Genomic DNA, 23,715 nt, shown 5'->3' with positions numbered 1-23,715 from the left:
TGTGTCAGTGAGAAGTATGCTCTTTAGTCTAGTGTCCTTCATAGGATATATCAAGGTCTGAACCTGAGGCAGTTCAGTTTTCAAGTCCAGCAAAAACTACCAGGACAGGGATCTGAAAAGTAATAAAAACATGTGCTATATATATGCATCTGGGCATCATCTAAGTGAACTCTACTGCTGAATGAGTTATAATCAAATTATGTCTGAGCAACTACAAAATATACCAACTTTTTTTCACTTGGATAAACAATTGCTAGAAAAATAGATAGAAAAGTAACAATTATATAACAACAATTGCTTACTATTATTAGCCACACATTAATTCATGGTGCAGTCTCTCTTAATAATTGTGAATCCTGTCTCTCCATATCCATATCAGGAGTGACGACGCCAGGAAGCGTCATGTTCTCAGAAGTACACTCAGTGGTGGGACGCTCTGCAAGGCATGAGTCAGTTAACCCATTCACCTGTGTTCCCAATTTCACGATAAGATAATATTAATAAGTCTTTTCAAATGCTAAAGAATTCAAACTAAGTGAAAACAATCAGGTTTCACTGAGGAGACGAGAAGGAATAGGCATTTTGTCTCCCAGTCCTTGCATTCCGAGATGTAAAAGCACATACTATATTCTGTACAGCCAAAGTTTTCCCTCAGTGTCACATGAAATAGGTCTGATGAGAATTTAAAGGAAATGCTGGAGTGGTTTATTATTTTATTTTTATTCTGCTTGTAAACTCTGAAAACTTCTAGAAAGATGGACATAATTTTGCTCATGCTTTTAATACAGACCAAAAAAACTGCCTCTGGCTGACATCAGTGATGGCAAGTTTACACAAAATGATTTTGTTACTGAAAGTTTTCAATTTCCACAAAAAAACCCAAGAATTATCTATTGGAACCTGAAAAACAAACTTGCATATGGCTGAAAGAGGAGAATAACAACCAATATTCCACACTACATTCAGTAACTAGAATAACATTGCCTTCCAGAATTTGCTATAGCAGAAAATGGAGAAATTACTGGGATGGCACCATCAGGGACAGAAAGGGTGAGCAATTATTACAAATAAAAGCTACCATTGGCTGATTATTTTGGGGTTTTAATTTTTTTTATTATTATTTTTATATTTTTGCCAAGGCGTCTGTATTGAAAAATGAGGTGAAAGAAAAGAAAAATGTTTTTCACTTTGAGACTTTCAAGAACAAAACTGAACATTTAGGTTTTCAATGAAAATTCTTTTTTAACAAAATGTTTCTTTTCATACTGAATTATTCTGAAAGAGAGGGACCATAATTTCTCAAGCAGCTCTACTGACAATGAAACTCTTCAGGATTTCACAACATTGCTTCCTACTGTGTTTCCTCCAACTCCATAGAAAAACAAATGAAAAGATTTGCAGAGCATTAAAATAATGGCAGGCGTATGAATTATTGTACTACACATGATTTGGAGCACCATGTTTACTCCAAGCTGGTAGCACATCTGCAATGGCATTACATGACTTTTCTCAATAAAAGAAAACAGTGGCAGGAGGCAATTATATAGAAAGGCCCATTAATATAAAGCCTGTAGACTTTAAAAATGAGGCATTAGTTCCTATATAAAAGTTAAATCAAATCATGTGGATCACACTGTAATCATTCTTTTTTCAAAGCTTGTTAGGTATAAAGATTATTGATACTTTGGAGGCAAACAGCAGGGACATTAACAGCAGTGGCAGCTTCATGTTGTTTGCCAGATTCAGAAATGAGACAAATATTGCCCCTGTCCTTTCACTGCAGTTTACCTGATTAATCTGAACCTAACCAACTTCTCTCTCCATGATGCTTACGTGAGAATGGCTAAAAGGAAAACAAAAAACCTCACTCAAAAATGTGCCTTACTGAATTTCTTGTGGCTCCTGTTGCCAAGGAAACCTGAGCAAATTCCTCTCAGAGAATACCCTGAACTGCTTAAGCCAGCCAGGCTTCCACCTGGCATTGGGAAAGGAAACAAAGGCTGAAAACAAACAGGACAACATGGTTGTAAAGCCTATTGGGGAGAGAGAGAAAAATAAACTACAGGATAAAGCATCTGCTAGCAAAGAATATCTTTCATTTAGGTCAAATCAAGGCTTTTCAATCTCTGTCTATTGTTCCTCCTCTGGAGGAACCCGTTACTTCAGACAAATGGAAGAGAGAATAGGTCTCTTTTTTCAGTTATTGAGTTGATGGTGTTACAAATCATCTGTCTTTTGGAAAACCTTCTATTAATGTTCTCTGATCCTTCATGAAAAGGAAGCTGATTAAAATTATTAACAAAATTATCTTCCACTTTTTATTTTGAAGTGTGATACTGGCTCAGAGAAGAACAATATCAGTAATTATCACTGGTTTAATCAGATGCCTTTTGTACAGTTTTCTCTTCCTCTTCCCTCCTCCCTTTCCTATTTTCTTTTCTGCTTTTTCTGATTATAAATCTCAATGGTTTCATTAAATATTTAGGGCCAAATTCTGGCACTCTGCAGACCTGGCAAGAAAACAGGCATATGTTAATGTTACAAAAGCATCTATATTACGAGCCCATGTCCTGGCCAGCTCAGACCCTACACACTTCATATCCCTCCTCTACATTATTCCCTGAAGGTGTCATTCGTTCCAGGAGCAAGAGCTGATGCACGGATTCGGGTGCTTAGAGCCTTGTCTGCATGGCTTATAGGCTGTGATGATCACATCATCTGATCTTCCTGGCCCACCCTTTTTATCCTCATCATTATTGTATGGGAGTGCTCCACTGCCCTGGAATGCACCTCAGTGGACATGCCGCAGCCACGTGAGACACCACACTTGGTCTGAGCTTTCTCTGCTGCCTCCGTCTGAGAAGCAGGATGGCTAAGGTGGACAAATATCTGAGATCAGACTACCGACACTTGCAAGAGTCAGGAGGAAGTTCTCTGACTATCTGAAGTGTCTCCCAAGAGCCCTCATGACAGATTATATAAGGTTTACACTGCAGGTTTCTTTAGGACTTTTTCTAACATAATAGGAAACTGAATAAAAGCAGTCAAGTCTCAAATCAATAGAATAAACCTTCTAAACTGATGCCTTTTTCTGCCATGCTCACAGCAACAGAGTCTATAAAGTATGGAGTGATCTTAAGATGGAAAATAGTCAAGGATAATTCAGCTGCTACTTGGAATAATAATTAAAAATGAATGAGCAAGTCTATAAAAATATGTTTAAAATATACATTTAATTAGACCTCTCTCTGATCCTCTGATACTGTGGCAGAGGGCTTCTGAGGAACTAGAAAAAGAGGGGTAAATCACAGTGGGTTTGGGCAGGACGCCATAAGAGATCTGGGAACTAAATTGAAGAACTGCTGAGGCTTCCCTGGTGGCCTTAAATAGTCACTTGCCTTGCTTATGTTGCAGTCCAGACTTGGCATTTTCCACCCTTTCTTTAATGTTATTTAAACAAATATAGAGGAGTTTTTTTCCTCTCTGTAAGTTTCCTTAAGGTTTTTTAGATAGCAGATAAGAGGAAAACGAGCAAAGAATGTGAAAGAAGCTGTGTCAGAGAAGTGTGTGAGAGTTGGCAAGAAATCTTTGGCACTATTGTGATTGACCAGCTAAGAATGCAACAAGAGCCAAACAGCCCTCTCTGTGGATTATTTCTGCAAAGGGTATTCATGAGTTTGTGCTTATGGAATTTTTGCCTGATCCTTCCATTGGGAAGATGGGATTTGCTCTCCACGTGGATTGGGAGGAAAGTTCAACCGCCCAAACCTTCAGTTCCTGGCAAACTTGTGTACAGTCAGAGCCATGTATGCATCCTGTCTGATAGTGGGGGAAAAGCACATTTTTAAATACACACTAGCTAATGTGAAACTCCATCTGTATGAATGAGAAAGGTACATTTTAAACCCCCAATAGTTGGCAGATTTTGAAGTACTGGAAGCAAATTGTATGTTTAACGTATTTTAAAGATTGAGGTGGAAGTGTCCTGTCTATGCAAAAATATCTATTAGGTATTGGTTAAATACATCTATAATTAAATATAGTCTCTTTTTTAACATAATTTTCTGTATGCAAAGATAAAATAAAAATTATAAGGGAAAATTTAGTGTCTAAAAGCTCTGTCCTGCCCATTCACAACTGTACAATAGCTATTGTGCTTCTCTGGCTGCTGCAGCTTACAAGACCTGACAGGGTGTGTTTGATAAGAATGCTCAGAAACCAATCACCATGATACTGAACTCATTCTACATGCTCTGCCGTATCTGGAAGCTTTCACTTCTCCAAGCCCTGTGGAAGCTCTAAGTAACCAACAAGCTCTCATGATGTCTCTGCCTTCTGTGGCTTTACGACAACCTGCCTGGAGAAGGAAATGAGAAATAATATCCAAGAAATCACTCTGATTTGAGTGAGAAAGGGGAGCAGTGAGACATACAGCAGAATTAACATTTGCTACCTACAGTCTTTCATGCCCACAGGATGGGGAGAGCAGAATTGTGCCCCACTGTCTGCCCAAATCCTTTGCTTTTCATTTTCTTTCACTTGTGGACAGCCTTCTATGTTTTAACCCCTTTCCTGTTGTTTATCTGATACTCTGAATAATTCATGTACCATGACATAATTTTTTTCATTTGAAAAGCTTGAATTTCTTCCCTAGTGATTATGAAACACAATATTTTTACAACTAGCAATCTTTGGTTTGATAACCTCTGAAATTCTAATCTGCAGCCTGAAAAAGATCCAAGCTACTGAGTTTAAAATGTAAACTACTCCTCAGTGGATTTCACTGGGTGGAAATAGAGTGTACTGTACCTGAAGCCACCACTGAATTTTTCATTAATAACACCTGGAAGGAGAACTGTCAGCAGTTGTCTCCAGATCTTCTCTCCAGCCCACCTATCCTTACCACCCTTTGCTAGTATCAGCAGCTCTGCACAACTCTTTAGCTACCTTGGAGGCAAGTGGTGCTACTCTATCTGGCCATCACATGGATCATAATATCCCTTTTCTACCTAAGATGGTCACACACGGGAATCTGGAAACACTGTTGAGGCAGATACTAAAACATTCTTTGTGAGTGTCTCAGGGCAGCTAGGATAGTTCTCCTTTTTGTGACTATATTTCCCCAGGAGAACTCTTCTAAATTCAGTTTTAGAGTGACAGAAGGAATATTCTGAGTGCTGGAGTGCTCAGGAGCTGGTCACAGACAATGGACCTCCTTCCTGCAAGACATGACTGGAGATGCCGTCACTTTGGGATCAAAATGCCAAACTCCTCTTGATGACATGAACTTTTCTGACAGGTTTGAGGCACACGGCATTTCCACTCCCTCACACACAGAGTGAAACAGGAACAGAAACAACAAGGGAGTTCTTTGTTGAAAATGAAAGACGATAGGAAGGAAAGGAAACATGAGATCCATTTTAAATCATTGGAAGTGTTCGGCTGTCAAGGGAAAAATGTTGTAAAAGGACCACGTAAAACAAACTTTATTATCCTAGTTAGAAAAGCTCACTTAATCCTTCTTATTACTGGTGAACCTCAAAAGCATCATTTCTACATGCTTTTAGTCTAGGTTGCTTAAAACTCATTTAAAGCTTAAACCCACAAATCTTTTGGGAAAAAGTACTGGTGCACCTTATTCACTCCAGGTACATATTCTTGGACATGTATAGCCTGGATCAGAGAGCAGAGGTGACATGGAGCAGAGTGGGCAGTGGTGGATTTCCTAACCTCCCCAGAAAGTTCTCAAAGGAGTAGGTCTGAAACATTATCTGACATCATCACATCTCTAGTATCCACAGTTTTAATATGCTGTTTATATGTACTTATTACTCCAATTGGAAGTCGGAAGCACTGTTATTTAAGTGTTGTTTGTCTTCCTTTTTCTTTATTACTGCAATCAGTAAGATTGATCTTAATTAGAAGTCTAAAGTTCAATGATAGTTTAAAAAGAAGTACCTATAGCTTTGATGGCCTCTTGAAAAGGCTACCTAGATTTTGCTTAAAGTATGAGAATGTTGTAGTTTTTGTTTTATTTTGCTTGGTAAGTTCTATTTCCATGCCTGTCTTTAAGGGTTACCTTCTTAGTGAAAACAGTTGTGCATGTCTCTGATAAGATAATGCTGTACTAAAGTCCCAAGTATACTCTCCTTGGACCCTGTAATGCATTACAGTCCAACACCTAATAACAATGGTCATTTTTAACAGTATGTGTCAACATGAAATAAGACTGGTACTTTTTAGATTTTCAACTCTATTGTATGATTACAGATTTATGAAGAATTTTAATTCAGCTTAATTCAGAAAAAAAAAAATATATTCCCAAGGTGTTAAGCACAACAGCAAATATGGCAAAGGTTTTCTTTCCAGGTATGTCCCCATTTTAGTTTGCATCTAAAAAATACAAATTTCACAGTGTGTAGAAATTTAGTATTTATTTCAGTCATATTTTCCATTTCCAATATTTACATGTCATATACCCAGTGAATTAAGGATAATGCACCAGAGATATCAGCCTTACAATGGCTGGATTCAGGCCAGTGTATGAATGGCCTGTCCTCATCTCAGAAATGAACCATTTTATAATAAAGTCTAAAATTAATGTAATTCCATAGTACAGATCAGGAAGCTATATTTGTGCATATTTTTCCATAGCTTTCCATCTTTACAAAATACACCAGAGGCAAATTTTAGTAGTCACATGTGGTGAAGATCCAAGTCCCCACAGCAAAGGATGACCCGTTAGTACTAACCATAAAGAGTTCTTTAGGGCATATTGTTCTTGCGATGGCAGTACAGACACTGGGAAGGCAAGAAACCCAGGTCCTCATTGTTCTTCCAGTCACTGCCTTGCTCTGTGGTGGAGAACCAACTACCCTGTCTGGTCTGTTGAAACACTGATATCTTTAAATAATCCAGAGGCTCTCATCTTTGTTCAGCTTCATAGCAGCCCTTCTTAGCTTTTGTGTCGAAGAGAGTTTCACCTCTGTTTATAATGGTGCAGGCCTCAACACCTTCTGTTTCATATTTTGGATGTAGAAAGTATTTTAATTACTAATTAAAGTAACAATTTCTTTGTAATTTGAATTTTGAGCAGCACTTTTTATGTCTTGTTCAGGACATCAGTATGAAAAGAAAATGCAAATTAGTAACTTATTTGTATATTTGTTATTTATTCTTCCTTTAAATGATAAGGTGGATAAAATATTTCATTCTGTACAGGTCTTTCATTTTGCTTTCTGTATTTGTCAGTCATATTATGTTTGACTGCAATCAGCTATGGGAGAAAAAGCTGTATCGTGCATTTAGGAGGAACCAAGCCCATCTTTGAGTTATATATACACCCTTTGGGGAAATAATTTCTATATTGTTAACAGAAAAGACAGTGTATTTACAGAATCTTCACTCTCTTGTTTGGGGAATTTATACCGTTTTTGCATGGCGTTGCAAGCTCTGCTGCTGACACTTGAATAATTCATGTACAAATCAAGATGTGCAGGATATTTCTATAGGGCACAGCATAATCCTGTGTCATCCATTATGGATTTGTCTGGTCACATGTGTTCAAAGTGAAGATGCACATAGTTTTCATGATAAGTGAATATTGAGTCCAAAATATTAACACAGTGAAATGTTTATGAGTAGGTATTCTGTTTCCTCTAATTGAACACTGATACAATGGCTTGTTGTTCTTTCCTGATGAAATATAACTGAATTTTCAAAATACATTTTCTGGTATTTCAGGGCTGCAAATCAAGAAATAATTACTGCAAAACACAATGCTATCCACTTGAAGCTCTCAGGAACTTTAGCATCAAAATGAGAGATACCTCTATAAAACTAGAGCTATACACTGACTGATTGCTTAACAAAATAAATAGATTAGAAATGCAATTCAGCCAGAAGGGGGGTTTCACTATTCATCCAATAATAAAAAAGTCTGAATATTGCATTATAGTAGAAATAAACATGAAAGGTCTTCTAGAATGGGTGTAATACACAGTAAGTAAAATGGAAATGTACTTTTCCCCAGGAGGTCTACCTACTCTGAGAGACAAACATGCCTATGTTACCCATAGTCAAATCAGGCAAACAATTACACCAGAGATATATTTTCTCAGGAGGGAAATTGTACAAAAGGGCATAATGTGCACTGTATACACATCGATCATATTCCAAACCATGTATCCTGGGGTCTGCTCATGCAAGAAGGTCCCAGTGGGCATCAGCAAGGTGGGAAGCCTTCTCCCTCTGATGGTATAGGAAGTGAGAGGAGAAAGGGCAAGAGAGAAATGGTAGCAAGCAAAGTTTCCTAATCCCCCTGGTCCCAGCTTTACTACCTCTGATCCCAGCATAGCCACGAGTCATATTGGTGATGGCAATTTGGGCTGCCAGGAGGTGATGCCTGATGTGGATGCCCAAGGTCACTGCTGGGCAGTGGGCTTTGCAGGCAGCAGCCCTGAGCTGCTTGCTCAGAGCTCTGCCTGGTGAAGGTCAACCTCTAACCCAAGCCCTTTTTTCAGTTTCGCTTAGCCTACCATACCTGTTTTATCACAGAGCAGTATCACTAGTGCTATTGGCAAGTATGTTTTGGTATCTGTAGTAGACGCTGCTGTATGTTTTCCCAGTAACAGGCAAGTAGGGACAAAGGTTCATCAGTGAGTAATGAATCAAATGCTAAGGTGGAGACAGGATTTAATTGTTTAAACATAGTCATTACAGGCATGTATCAGCCTTCCCTTTGAAAGGTATTGAACTACAGACGATGGGCAAGAAAATTTTGGATTTTTTCAATTTAAGGCTTGATCATATCAGCTGCTCCCAGTCTGAGCAGTTACAGGTTCTTTATTTTACTAATTATAAGAGTAATTATGCCATTAGTTCTCAGAAAGTAATTTTAATAATTAGGTCAAACACAAAACGACTCCAATCTCATGACATACTAATTTAAATTGTTTGGATATTGTAATTTAGTAGGAGGAGTCAGTGCTAGAGTCATTTTGGGGGTTGTAAGAAGGAAAATACAGCTGGAGAAATAACAGAAGATTAATTCTCTGTCAGAGACATTAGTTAAGTTGTTTCTTGAATGATGTTAAGTGAATAACATTAAAGCTATTTGATAGTGATGACAGATAAAATTATCATGCATTGAAAAATATATTAAAGATTTGATTCAGAGGCCATAATTTTGAATGAGCATACCAACCCCCTTTCTCTATTACTGTAGCAGCAGAAGAAAACATTTTCAATTCACCCATCTAATTTTCTTGAGAAATGAATCCATTCATATCTCTGCATGATATATGCTATTCTTGAATCCAGTTTCTAATCATAGTTGCAACCTCATAAATCTTGAACAGTTTACAGACACCAAGGGGCTTAGGCCACTAAAGCCTATTACATTGATGTAAAATCCATGTACGTGAGATATTTGGGACAAAAAAAGAAGAGAAAGAAAAGGGAGAGACTGTTCAGACCAAGACAGGAAATTAAAGCAGTGTCAAAATCACTCCAGACCTGTCTTCTAGCAGTCTGCCTTTATCAGTACCTCTATCCATTCACATCCAGACTTTTTTCTTAGAAAGAGACTTCATTCTAGTGCATTTTTATGAGATTGATTGCTCAACAGAGTATTTTTCAATGGAAGTAAGTATGAGTGAGTGAGGTCCTTGGTACTGCATGGCCCTGGACATATTTTTTTTTTTTTACTAGAAGTTAGAAATGTGCCTTCAAAAGTCTAAGAATAAAGGAAAGTTCTTTATGGCCAGGCATGCCTAGCATGACCTGATAGCCATCTGGTCTTGTGCCTTTGGCAGAGTGAATAGCCCAGTAGATGCCTCACTTCCCAGAAAGTCCCATTTAAATACAATCAATAACACATCAAACCTTTCTGATCATGATGAAGCGGAAAGCCATTTTTAACATCTGTCAAATTATTCAAAACTCTTGTCTCTCAAATCCTTAAAAGACAGAGAACAGCCACATAGAAATCACATGTCAAACAATTCTTAAAGAGAGGATCTCACAGCCTGCATCTAACAAAACATAGAATACAACAGCTATGCCCTCTAAAGCTTTGATGATAACCAGTTTTCTTGATTTATTTGCCTCTACTGAGGTTTCACTGAAATGGAAAATCAGGCATATAGGATTTTTGCTTCACACGTAAGGAATAGAGAAGACAAAACTTTGGAATTCTGTTTTGTGAAATGTTTTTGCATTATTTTATTCATGCAGTAAACATTGAGATATAAAAATAATCTTTACATGGAAAAACATATTCTTCCCAGCCCACAATGCCCTCTTAATTTGACATTCTAAGTTAAAAATGTATGGGACTGGCGGCTTGGTCTAAGAACATGTATTTTATTGATGTAACAGAAGGTTGCTGGCAAGTTTCATTACATTTATTACAACTATGATTGTCTTTAAAAGAACATCAGTGAACAGTGTGCTTTTCAAAACTAGAAGAAGTAGTCCTGTGGAAGTATGAGAAATTTCTGTATTTCCAATTTGTTAAATTAAACAAGTAACTTCACACATTTGATTAATCACTACAAAACACTATTCAGATCTTGGCTAGTATTTTATGAAAAATTCCAATTCTTTACAATTTAACAGGAAATATTAAAATAAATATTACTCATGGATCAGATAGAAAGTTTTAAATTTCTCACCAATATTGTTTCATATTTTTTGATAGATATTTTTTCAAAAATACTTAAAATTCAAGAAAGTCTTTCAGTGATTAGTTAGAGAAGTTTATAAATTTATCTCTGCAAAAATGTTCCTAGAAAAAGTTTTTCTACTGCTTGTACAAAGAACTGAATTTTAAATTAACACTGATGAGACAACTGTGGTTGGAATTGTTTGGGATTTTTACTGTGTAAAAGGAATGTTAGTACTGGTGAATTTTTAAGCATGTCTGCACATAACAGTTATGCCATTTGCAAATCATATGCAAAAGAAACCCATTTGCATGCAGTATGGAACGTGATATTTAGACCGAATATGAATCCCACAAAAATCCCATGTCACATTCCACAAAAATAAAGATGTTTAGCCACTGCTTTCATTGAATTAATGGCTTATGTTCACAGAAACACTGACCATACTTTCAAAACCTAGTGAAAGGTTCCATCTAACTGGGTCATTATATCTCCTCTAAAATAGTTTTGCAGAATTGCTCCCATAACTATCTCAAAGGCTGTTATATTTTTGGAACAAGTGTTGTGGTCTTTATACAACTGAATCCAGATTCATTGTACATAGTATAGGGACATGTAAAAAAGGATCTTCCAGCCCGTTCTGTGGAGTGGAAATCTCCCACGGGAAAGAGGGTGGTGTTTACATCACAGCAGTTTTAGTTTCCACTCAAGGGTTGTATAGGAATTTTGCTGAAGTGATTTTCTTTTCCTTCAAAGTGACTACCTCACTTCTTGGATAACCTTGATCACATTTGTGTAGTATTTGCTCTTCTCATTCCTCAAAGAAAACAAGAGAGCACACCATAATAATTTTCTAATGTTGAAGCCTTCTCTTTTTGTCTCTTTCATCTGCTGCAATTTACACTGTATCAGCAGCTAGACTAAATTCTAGCAAATGTATCTTCTGCCTTCTTCCTGACTCCTGTCTGCAGAGGTTATGTTGATGACTGAGATATGAATATTCTGAGATTCAACTTGCCATGTGTGTTGTGGCATAAGCTAGTTTTTTTGAAATATTCACTTCAAAATCTTTTATTTCTCTCTCATAGTTGGAGCTAAATCAACATGGATTCAAGACTTACAATCAGCAATAGACAGAAACAGGAAAAAGCTAGAGGAACAGGGATTTCTATTAACTTTAGAGATCATTTAGTCATGAAATCCTTCACCACAAAGTGTATAAGGAACCAATCAATTATAATCAAGCAGTTCAGAGGTCGTCTTAAAAGAATCTGGAATTGGAATAGAAAAAGATATTCAAAACCCCCAAGTGTATTTTGGATAGAGAAAGAAGGCATGAAAGTTATTTTACTCTTTTGTTGCAATTAATAGCTACTGAAATTTGCAAATAGATTTGTAAGAGACCTTTTTCACAGATGGTCATGCCTACCTTGCAAGACTTAAGGCAGATACTCCCTAAAGTGAGGGTTGTGAGGGACTAGCTCTGGCAGGAGCCTCATGCACCTTCCAAAATGCCCTTCCAGTTCTTCTGGCCACAGATTCCTTACTGACAGCAATTGATGGTGGAGATCTCAAGAGGTTACTGTATCCAGCTCTCTCGTACTGCACATCCTAATTCAGTTTGAGTCTCCTTCACCTATTCAGCACAGCCCCTGAAGATTCCATCATCACATCCTTCTCTTGTATCTTCTAGCTTCTGGATCAACATTTAAACTAACACCTGTTTAATACTTTTTGGAGTGCTTCTCCTCAGTGGTCAGTGTCACTGACATATGCAGGTAGTGTGTCCTGAGGCATGATCTTTCACCTTGCATCAGTTCTCTCTCTCCATCACTCCCTCGCTCTTTCTTCTCTGATGGACCATGGTTCCAGCACTGGGGAAGAAACTCTGTTCACTGACTTCAACTATTTTGCTCTCCTTTCTCAATATTTTAGTTGTGATGAGGAATGGACTCCAAGGGTGTTCCAGAAGACCTTTCAACTTCAGCTTTCATGGTTTTCCTAGAGGTCCCAGCCCCATTTCATGCCTTTCAAGAAGAACCATGACTGGCTCAGTTTCAGGTTCCATATACTTTTGATCTCAAGAACTCTGGTCTATCCTGATGCCTACTGTAACCTCAAAGTAAAGTAGGCAAGTAAGGTCTTGAGCACTTTAGAGTATGCATAACAGGCTGGACGGTGAGTCTGCATTGCACAAAACCAAATAGTTGCATACTGAAACTTTTCTGTCCAAATAAACCCACTCCTCCACATTGGTAAGATGCATCAAAGCACTGCTTTCTGCTATACTTCTAATAAAGGTTCTCGTGAACTGCAAGCCCTCATACCCTGAAATCTTACAAATAATTTATAAAATATTTCAGGTATCATAATCTTGAGGATTTCTGTGTTAACAAACATCTAGCATTCTAGGGGGAAAAAAATCAGTTCATTTTGATTGTCTGATAATCTCCTCTAGTTCAGAAGAAATAAAGTCATTGGTTTTTGGTTCAGCCTTGAAATACAACAGTTCCAAGTGCTAACAAGTGACTGCTTTCAGAACATTTAATGTAAGAACATAACTGTGTGCTTCAGAGCGTCAGTCAGTATCCAATTCCTTCACCATTCAATGCAGCTGGCCCTGACCTTAAGGCTGCAGACAGTCCTGGACTCACTGGAATAGAGGTCTGTTTGATCTGGCAGTTTGGGTGGGTTTATTGCATTTTCACAGTTTTGCAACAGTTTTATTGTAGACTATTGTCTGCATGGGGCAAAGAGAAAGTTCAAGAGAGAGGTAACCAGTGCTTTACTGGGTTGGAGGCATTTCTTGCAGCAGGTCTCCTTTAGGTGGGATACAACTTATTTAACTCTGCCATGAATGGTTCAAGATTTATTAGAAGCAGGCAGACGTCTTTCCCTTCACAAATCAAAAGGTACTTTAGTACTACTGTAATATTCATCACCATTTTTGTGTAGCCTCTATGGGCTCTCTTAGCAAGTAAACTACAAACAGAGCAAGGCAGCTACTCTGCCCCAAGAAGCTCATGATCTAGCCTTGCAAACAGTGTGCTGAAGGCAGTAATGGCCCAGAGAGAAAGCAGATGAGACATCAACAAAACAAAGCAGTTACACACTGGGAACAAGTTCATATCCCAGTAAAAAGACTAGGTAGAAGGGTTTATGTTGCTTTTTACATTTTGGAAATGACAGAAATGAAAGGTTCTGGTAACTAGCTTCTTGTAGGGTTTTATGGAAGCATATTTCTTAGGACCTTGATGTCCCAGGATCAATAGAATGAAGACCATACAAACACGTAGAAGCCCCACCATGATAACAATGTGCTTCTCAGAGGTGTTCTATTAATGTTCACACTATTGTACCTCTACTCCCCCTACTTTGTTCCTGGTACAAAGGAGAATAAATTTTACTATTTTAAATGTGGGCATTGTTGTACAAAGGACCAGAGCAATGTTGCATGAACTGTTTGCATGCTTTTTGCCAGGCAGTTTTACAGAAACTGCCAATAGTACATCAATGACTTCAATCTATTTCTTTGGGAATTAATTCATTAGAGATCACTCGCATCATATTTTGAGTAATAGAGGGAGTGTTTTGCAAATTTCTAAATGTACTTAAGATGTGCCTCAAGTCAGCATAAAAAAATATGAAGAATTCATTCCTAGGCTCTCCTATATTCTGATCTATAAGAACAATTGTCCAAATTAAAAACTTGCAGCACTTTTTGGCTTAAACAGAGTTAATCTTTGCAATGAATTTGATTTTACTGTGCCAAACAGTTTGAATTTTTGGGTAAAGTTTTATTTTGTTTAATTAAGTATTCACTGTTTACCTTTTAGAAAAACTTGGCATTTTCTGTTGCTCTGAACTACTCACAATATGATGAAACACAGGTTCATCTCAGCATCTTGCCTAGCTATAAGGGATCTATTCCTCCAGATAGATGAAATGGAGATCATCCTATATTTCTATTTCATTGTTAACCATCATTGCATCTTATTTAAGAATGTAAATCCAAGTTGCTATGGGTCCTCATTCTTTATTGCAGATTTGCAGGCCATACAGAGCTTTCCAAATCACAATCGCTAAGTCCTGCACTTCACAGAAAGCTGAAGGACACTCTATCTTTCTAAAAATAAAACCAAAACTTTCTTAAATGAAAAAAGAATGCATCTGACTTCTGACAATGTGACTGATATACCATATCACATCCTATATCACATGATGTATCACATACATATTAGGTATAATTCCTTATCTCATTCTCTTTCACATAATAGGATTCAATAGAAGACATTTCAGAGCAGAGAGGACTTCAGATGAATGGATGGCTCCCTAAAAAATTCACAGCAGGACCTCTATAGCAACAGATTTTGGTGATAAAGCAAAAGTTTCTTCAAGATGTTACCTTATTTAAGGGCCACAAATACTTATGGAAAGACTCTGCAACTGAATGGGGCTATAAGAGAAAACAGTAGAGTCACACAGCTAATCACAGCAACTTCTATCCAGGAACACACTTAATTTACCCCATTTATTCTGACACTGATCATTTTGTTCTGCATTGGTCTTTATAGTGACTTCACTACTAAAGAGTCTGCCAGTCTCAATGGTGGTAGTGAAGAAGATGGTGGAAGTACCATAAAGACTAATGTATTAAATGCCATTTGTTTACTACTAGTAAGAAAAATTGAAGGTAGTGGTTTTTAAGGTGAGGAAGATACAAAACGCTGATATTAAGTCTATTACAGAGCTCCCCCTAATGGTGCTTCTATAAATACAGCCCTACAGTGATGGAGGTTCCCAGGTGCTGCTCTTCCTATTTCTGCAGTAACAAGGAATATCCAGAGGGGCTCTGTCTATAAATGCCTAGCTCTGCCTCCCCCCTAAAACAGCTTATGGATACTACAGAGCAAGGCCCATATTTTTGTCATTAAACTTCAGAGATCTCTCTCATCCCTGAAGATAAATAGGCTAGTTCTGGTGGTGGTACTGAACCATGGCATTGTTGAAGGCCTCATAGAGAGGAGACAACGGAATAAATTTTAAGAGCATTTGTTGGGTTGTTGTTGTTGCATTTTCTCTCACTAATCGCTTTGCCATGTAGAATAAACTAACTCATGATTTTTGAATCCTTGAGCTTGGCAAGGCTGTTAACATGTAACAGAATTTGTATCTGATGATCCTCTAAAATAAATTAACCATATGTGAAGTGACAGGAGAACTTGGTCATCAGATGTAAATTCTCCACTGCAGGCTAACAATATTGCCAAGGCCAAGTACTGAAAAATCATGAGTTTGGTACCCTAAAATCACAAAATTTTCTTTAAAATCATTACTGTTATATAAACAAGCACATTTTGGTTTTGATTGTTTTTTACATTGTCTAGTGGTCCTTGGAGCCTTCAGGCTGCATATGAGTGATACTTTTTATTTCCAGATTTTTCCCACAATATATGGCCTTGAAACATTTTCCTTTAATATATGAATACTGACATTTTAACAAAAATCATATGATCCTTCAAACTAGGCCTTTAATGAAGACACCAAGACCCTTGCAATAAAATTGAGCTAGGGAGAATTGCATGGTCTGAGGATAGGACTACTAAATAAAAATTTAGAATTATAATCCTGGCTGAGACAAAAATCTTTACCTCAGTTCTCAGACAAAAATCTTTGCCTTTAGTTCAACTTCTGTATCTGTGCAACAGGATTAATATAGTGCTTTATCCCAAGATTTAATGCATATGGTGATTTTAACATTTATCTTACTCAAATATCTTGAATGCAAAAAGACTTCGTAAATTTTATATACTATTATTCTATATTGGTTTATCCTCTAACAAAAAACACAGTCATTGCCTACAGTCAGGTTTTTAATTTTCCTAACCAACATGTCTAGGAACAGTTTCTTTTCATACAGCTGGGACTGTGAAAAATAGCAGTTGGGGGGGCACTGAACCCAGCTTCACTGGGATGCCTGCACCCACCCTGTTTTGCAGTCACCTCAGTCAGCCGAGCTCCTGGGGCTGTCTGGCTGGCATGGTGCAGCTCTGCCTGTCAGTGCTAGTGGAATATTCCATTATACGTTAAACAGTGTTTTCCAAAACAGATGAGTTATTTCTTACTGAAAACAATAACAACAGACCAATCCCCTGGAAGAAAACTTAAATTATTTGCATTACCCAAACAGTAGGACACAGACTATCAGTGCAGTTTCATTCACAGTGCTGTTGCCAGAGCCACACCTAATGACCTCCTGAGGTGATCCTCATGGCCTAAGATGGACCCATAAGCGTAGGCACTAATTCAGCACAACAAGCTATAGTGATTAACTTCAAATGACTGGCTAAAATAATGTGGTAAGATACTTCTGAGACTCTGTCAGAACAAAAGACTTTCCAAGAAACACGGGCTGTCATAGTTTGCGTTTAGATCGCTCCCTTCATCCAAAACACATTATAAATATCAGAGGTTTTTTGCCTCACCCTTAACAGACAGATAAAACATCGTTTAAGAAGCTCCACAGGGAGTGAAGTCAGGCATCTGCATTTGCTATTAACAACCCAAGTGAGTGGGTCAAGGTCCAGTGATTCTGTCACCCACATTTCCCCAAATAACCAAGCACTGCAATATTGCTTCAGTTTAAGCACCCAAGTTAGAAACTGCAGTCAAAGTCACTTGCACAAGATCATCAGAGAATGACTCCCCCAGTCTGCTAATGCCCAAGTTTCATACTCTAACCACTAACTCTTATAGGAAATGTATTACTCGTTATCACAGAAGTCAAATACATGATTCACACTTTATGGAAGGTTTCATTTTATTCCTGAAAAACATAAATTTAATTTTTCATTTTTTCTGATGTGAACCCATATAAATCACTCTTTAGAGCTAGGGACATGTTATAGGGGGGCAACTTCCCCTTTATTTTGACTTGCACTTCTCCCAGGGGCATATCTGAAGGAAGTTACTGTACACATGGTGGATGTGGGATTTAGTAAATAGGAAAGACATGAAATTTAAGTGATTTTTGGCAGTTATCCCTTTGTAAATGTTAGTTTTTTCCCTGCAAAGGGTGTGTAACCCTTAGTGAATCAGCCTTTTAGTGTTTTATTTGGTAACAGACTTAATAGTATGTTGTACAGTGTCTAAAGGCTTAAGATTAAAATGATACGTATCCGGTAAAAGGACTGAGCTAATCCCCACCAGCTGGAATACAGTGCTGAGGGGCCCTCCTTTCTGGATGGATTTTGCATTGGAATTAAGACCTCTTCTTAAAACAAACGAAATAAAGTTTGCAGAAGTGAAGACATACAGTAGTACACCAAAATGAAGTTGCAGCAAAAAAGCTACAGAAACCCTTCTTTTGACTGGCTCCAATCTTCCAGACTAGCTCAGACAGAGCACCAGTCCTTGCTTGCTGCAACACAGGGGCAGACAACCCTCTCTCTGCTGTGTGCAGGCATCAGTCTAATAAAAAGCCTTCTTCCCGATTTGGAAGACGTATTACTTTTGGATTCAAACGCTTCCAAAAATATACGAGATGTAGAAAACACTCCTCATTTGCCAGAAACACATTGGAGTTTTGCTTACATTACATTCTTTCCTCGTATATATTTAAAAAAAAAAAAAAAGAAAAAGAAAGAAAGGGGAAAAAAAAAAAGAGACTATAATACACTGAACTAAAAACTTTCATCACAGTGATAAGATATAACTTTGGGTAAGGAGACTGGGAGACAGCTCAGTCAATACTGTCTTGAAATCTTCTTTTACACCTCTTTCCGAAGTATAAATATGGACCTCATCCAGTTTTCCCAATCTGAACGACTTTGGCTGGGGGAGGTTGGTATGGAAGTCATTTCCCTTTTAGGTGCAGTAGCTGCTTTCCACAGACTCAACAAAGACATGAAATATCATTAACATCTGATTCTGAAAGGCTGACAACCACTTCTTTGTTTTACACAGCCGTCCAGGGAAAGCTGCTGTGTATTACCATATCGCTAGCAAAATTATACCTATTAGGCTCTGATAGGAGCTCTGGAATATTTCTCTCATTTGTTCTGGGATACAGTGATTGAATATGTCTATTGTTTTCACAACAGCCATTTCACAATTTAAACGGATATTATATGTAAACATTACTTCAGTTAAGGGTGAGTATTGCTGGGACACACTCCTAAGCCTGGCTGACCTGTTTGGGACATGGTTTCAAGGGCAAGAGCTAAAAAAAACATTTTAAAAAGCCAGAAAGAGGTGCGATAGTTTGTCCGATGGTTGCTGAATCATACCAGATAATAGTCCCCTCCTTCTTCAAACAAACTGGAAGGCTCTGCAGGCCTCAGCAACGCTTCTCTGCTCCACGATGGAAGGAAGCAAGTTGAAAGTCTTGCCTGGGGGATTTTTCAGCTCCAGAACTCATTGGAAGAGAAATAGGGAAATGCCACTTGTATGTGTGCTTATTTCTAAAAAAACAATCAAAGCATTCCTCTAAGTTATTTTAGAAGGTGCAAAAAGCATCTTTATTTTCCTCTAATTCTCTCTAACAGCCCATCAAGATCACACTGCTAATTTTAAAATCTTCTATCAGAAATTAAACTTCTCGGTCATATACAAGATGGAAAAAAAATTTTTTTTTTTTTTGGTTCACTGCAGGAACAGAAAATAGAATTTTCAAGCAATGGAGTTAGCTAATTATTTGCAGGACTAAGCAAATCAGTACAAATGCTGATTATTTTTTAAACTACACATAATTAGCATAAAACAAACCTAATGCTGTAAATGAAATATTTTATCTGAAGGAAAGGCTTTAATCTGCAGGTCCAAACTGATCTAGTTTTAATCTCTCTCAGGTTCTGAAAGCTTGTAACAAGTATAAATAAAAACTTCCCAGTTCCTCTGTCAGGAAGGTTAGTTAAGCACCGTTATCACCCCTGTTTTACAGAGAAACTGGTCCCAAAGCAAGGAAATGCTTTGGTGTGAGGTCAAAGAGAGCATTTTTTTCAGATCTGGGAACAGAACTGTTATCTGCTGCCTTCTAGGCATTTGTTTTAACCACATCCTTCCTTCCAATACACTGCAACTTCTTTTCACCCCCAAAACCAAATATTTCTTTGCAGTTTATTTTTCTCTATAAGGTACCTTAAATCTAAACTGGAAAAAAGAATACAAAAACTCTGCATAAGATATTTATGTCCCTCTTTTATTAATTTTTCTTTAATATGGTGGTGAAAATATTACCTGGAAATTCACAGGAATCATGCAGACAGAAGTGCTGGATACCTACCACTAGTATCACCGGTGGTGTGTTCTTTGGGGAACACAAGCAATTATTCTGTATTATTGTTACACTTCCCTATTCAAAATTCAGTCCTTGGTATAATTTTCTGGGAAGGCAATGCAAGTAATGGCGGCAAAGACTGGGCTCTTAAGGTGTCTTGTGTTCATACTAGCAGGTAGCCCTAGAAGAGGCATTTGCCCCTGTACAGCATAGCTTCCCACCTCCCAAACTGCTGTGTGTATAAGATAAATTACATTGGAATATAATGCTCCTCCATCACTTTTTTTATCCATTTACAGGAGGGTGTCCATCAAAGGACTGGTTTTCCCTTGGAAGGAATGTAAGCCTGCTGTCAAAGCATGTCAGCAGAAGATGTTAGTTTAAATTTATATTCATGCTGCCATCACCTGAAATATAATTCCAAGATCTAATATGACATATTTGATCATATTGGGCATATTCAAGGCTGCATTTTTATTTTGAACTTTCTGTTAATTTACCTTAATGAACTGCCTCCACTTATTTTGATAGAAATGTTTATGTCTTTCTCAATCATGGAAAAAAAAAGTAAGAGCAAGACATGGTTTTCATACTCTCATTTTATCCCCGGTTTTGCTTACCTCACTAAATATACCATTTACAATAATTTTATTAGGCTCCATGCTGCCATTATGTTCCAAAAGCCTTTCCACTCCAGTGTCTATCCTTTCCTGGTGTCAGACAACTGGTTGCAACTGCTCCAAAGTCTCAAAAATTACTGCTAGTAACTCAGTCACACTAAAATTTTTAGACAGTGTGTTAGGTTGAAGGTGTGCACAGATGCAGTGCCATTGGGGTTTTCTACTTGCTTATAGTGGCTTTTAATTTGCTGCATTAAATTAGTAACTAATTTCATAGGGATTTTAATGTAGAAGATTTTTGTGTGAAGTTTCTCACTTGCACTGCAAATCCCATTAAGGTATGTGTACCGATATGGTGATTCTCACACAGTTTGGTAGAACAAATTCTAAAATACAGGTCTGGGTTTTGAGGAGTTTCTCTGCTTAATTTAAAAAATATTATGGAAAATTTCTGCATTTTGTACTAGATTTAAAGCAAAAACTCACTAAACAGTAGAGTTTATTTTAATACCATGTTTCACACACCCAAATACTCTGATAACAGGCTCTCTGTTAGGACTTCAAACATTAATTGCATGGATAGTGTGTAGCAATACCTGATCTTGCAAATAATAAATGTTTTTCCCTTATTTTTAGATTCCTTGATTTATTTGACTTAGCAATTTGTCCAGTTAATATTTTTTAAAAAATAAAAAAATCACGTTTAAATCTTGTTTAAAGCTGCTGCCACCAGTACTTTATTTAATTCAATTAGCTTCTCTGAAAACTCTATCTAAATTTCATTAATGCTTAGCCTATCTCATTAGTTTAAGTTCTTCTCCACTTGTCTCAAACATCCCTGGAGTTTTAAACTTTTTCTGACGTGTTTTTTTTTTTTATGAAGTCTCTTTCCTGGACACAGTTGTACATCCATGTTGGTGGTACCTGAGCAGAGAAGAACAATATGAGAGGGAGGATTGATGTGACCAGACAAGCGAAGCACCTACCAAGGAGTTCGTCACCTAAATACTTCTGCAAATGCAAGTCCAACTTCAAACTAGAGAGCAGCAGTTTGTTTAAAGTATAATATGAATAGTGGCTCCCATAAATATTAAGGGCATTTTTAGGCTAAAAGACTGTATATGCAGGGCAGGATTTTCTGGATGATATCCCTCCCATATTATGGGTTGTTTCACTTCATCATAGGAGTTCCTCGCAGGTAAGAGATTGGCCTGATCTGTTATTGCCAGCATGGGGGACAGTAGGGATGTAGGCAGCTCAGCTGTAGCTCCGTTACTTTTTAGTGGACTGGACCTCACTCTTTCATTAGGCTGAAAGTAAGGACTCGGTGCATGGCATCATCCTCCTTAGCTAAGTATTTTCTCCAGCAGGCTGTGGTGCAGTGGAGCCAACACACATCCTCAAATGAGGAAGGGAAAAACAGAGATCTCTTTTGGTCTGGAATACCAGCTCTCCAACAGCAGATAAGAAAAGTGGTGTGACCTGTTCACCTGGCACTGCTGTGCTGGAAACACATTCCTAACACAAGCTGATCAGTAAAGCTTTCAGAGGTGCCTGATCTCTTCATTACATAAGTAGGAAGTCTGTTAAAACATGGGAGTTTCATGACATAGTATAAAGTCTGTGAAAGTGATAGGCAAGAAGGGAAATTGCCACAGAATTAAAATTTGACCTCTTTCATCCCTTTGCCTGCAAAACTTCCCAATGCTGCCAGAAGAAATGAATCGACAGAACACAATTTATAAACACACAAGATCAGACAAAAAATGACATTAAACATTTACCAACCTTTCAAAATAGAAGCAGCATTTAACATATCAATACTTAACAGGAAAATACACTTTTAAACTTTTTCTTTTTTTATGAGCAGCTCCAGGGAGTAAAATATTTTGGTATTTTAGGAGTAAGTTACAACCTAGGTGAATTTGGTAGGATTTCCTTTAGCTGGAACCAGGTAGGAGCTATATATCAGAAAGGAAGCTATAACAGAAGGTCCTGTCATATGGATGGAGCATACATCGAGTGTTTATTTTTTCAGATTGAATATCCAGTCCCCAAGGTGAAACAATAATGAATGACATCTTACAGACTGCCCAGACAGATCCTATGTTGCACTTCTAGATAATATGTAGTAATTCAATATCAGTACTCATAAAATCTTATGCTCACACAAACCAAAGAAAAAGAAACTGTTTTTCCCAAGTTAGGTTTCAAGTTAACAAGAGAAATGTTTATTTTTTTTAATTCATGATTTGTATTTTAATTATTTTTGGATATATTTCATTTTATTTATGATGTGTTGGGTTTTCACATTTATATTTTTGTTTCAATCCACTTGCACAACGTACTATATAGTTTGATTCCATTTTAAACCCTTAAGTAACTCCTTGTGCAAGAGGCAAAAACTGCATAGGCCTTGATTTTCAGAGCCTAGGTAGGGAAAGAGTAGAACTTGCACAGACACTATTAGTCTGCTAAACACATGCTCTAACTTTTGGTCTCCTAAAACTAGACATTAATCTTAATATTAATATTGATCAAAAAAATGAGGATTCTGCCCATGAAAATATTTTGGAAAAAAATTAATAGTTTTTCAAAAAGTTTTTTTATAGGGTTATTTTTCCTTAATTCTGACAAAAAGTCAATGTTTTCATGGAAAGGAAACATGAATGATTAAAAAAAAATGGTTTCCTTAAAAAAAAAAAAAAAATTTCATGAAGCAGACCATCAGAATGTCCAAACCATATCTTTGGACAAGGGTATGTGTACACTGAATATCAGCCTAACAGGAAATGCCCTTACTCTACAGGCTGCAGATACATAAATAGGTTTGTTACATGAAAGGTATAAGGCTCGTAGTAAAAAGAGAAATAATATTTGTTTAGATTATAAAATGTCCATTATTAAGATGGAATGAATCCAAGCCTCAAAGCAGCTTCAAAGGAATTAGGATGACCACTTTAATTTCCTACTACTAAATAAATGGGTCATATCATTATAACAGTCTGATCACCATCACAATAAAAGCAACTTTTACATCTCCAAAGAACCATAGAAATTCCTGAACTTACCCAAGACATTAACAGTTGAAAATCTATGGGCAGGTACAGGTTTACTGGTAGCTGTTGCTGGTAAATCTATAAAATATGTG

General features: G+C 37.3%; 1 long non-coding RNA gene across 1 annotated transcript in view; it reads right to left on the bottom strand.

Annotated features, from left to right (window-relative positions):
• The window catches only part of LOC116961724, a 77,940-nt gene extending 65,213 nt beyond the window's left edge, over window positions 1–12,727 (bottom strand). The window contains exon 1 of the long non-coding RNA XR_004407110.2: window positions 12,097–12,727. This is a non-coding gene — a long non-coding RNA (uncharacterized LOC116961724). The remainder of the gene's footprint in view (window positions 1–12,096) is intronic.
• Window positions 12,728–23,715: the final 10,988 nt, after the last annotated feature.

The sequence above is a fragment of the Tyto alba genome, unplaced genomic scaffold (assembly GCF_018691265.1).
Source record: "Tyto alba isolate M040663 unplaced genomic scaffold, T.alba_DEE_v4.0 Super-Scaffold_9, whole genome shotgun sequence".
In the NCBI taxonomy this organism is placed as follows: domain Eukaryota; kingdom Metazoa; phylum Chordata; class Aves; order Strigiformes; family Tytonidae; genus Tyto; species Tyto alba.
The sequence above is the reverse complement of the archived record's forward strand: the minus strand, read 5'-3'. Positions and strand labels throughout refer to the sequence as shown.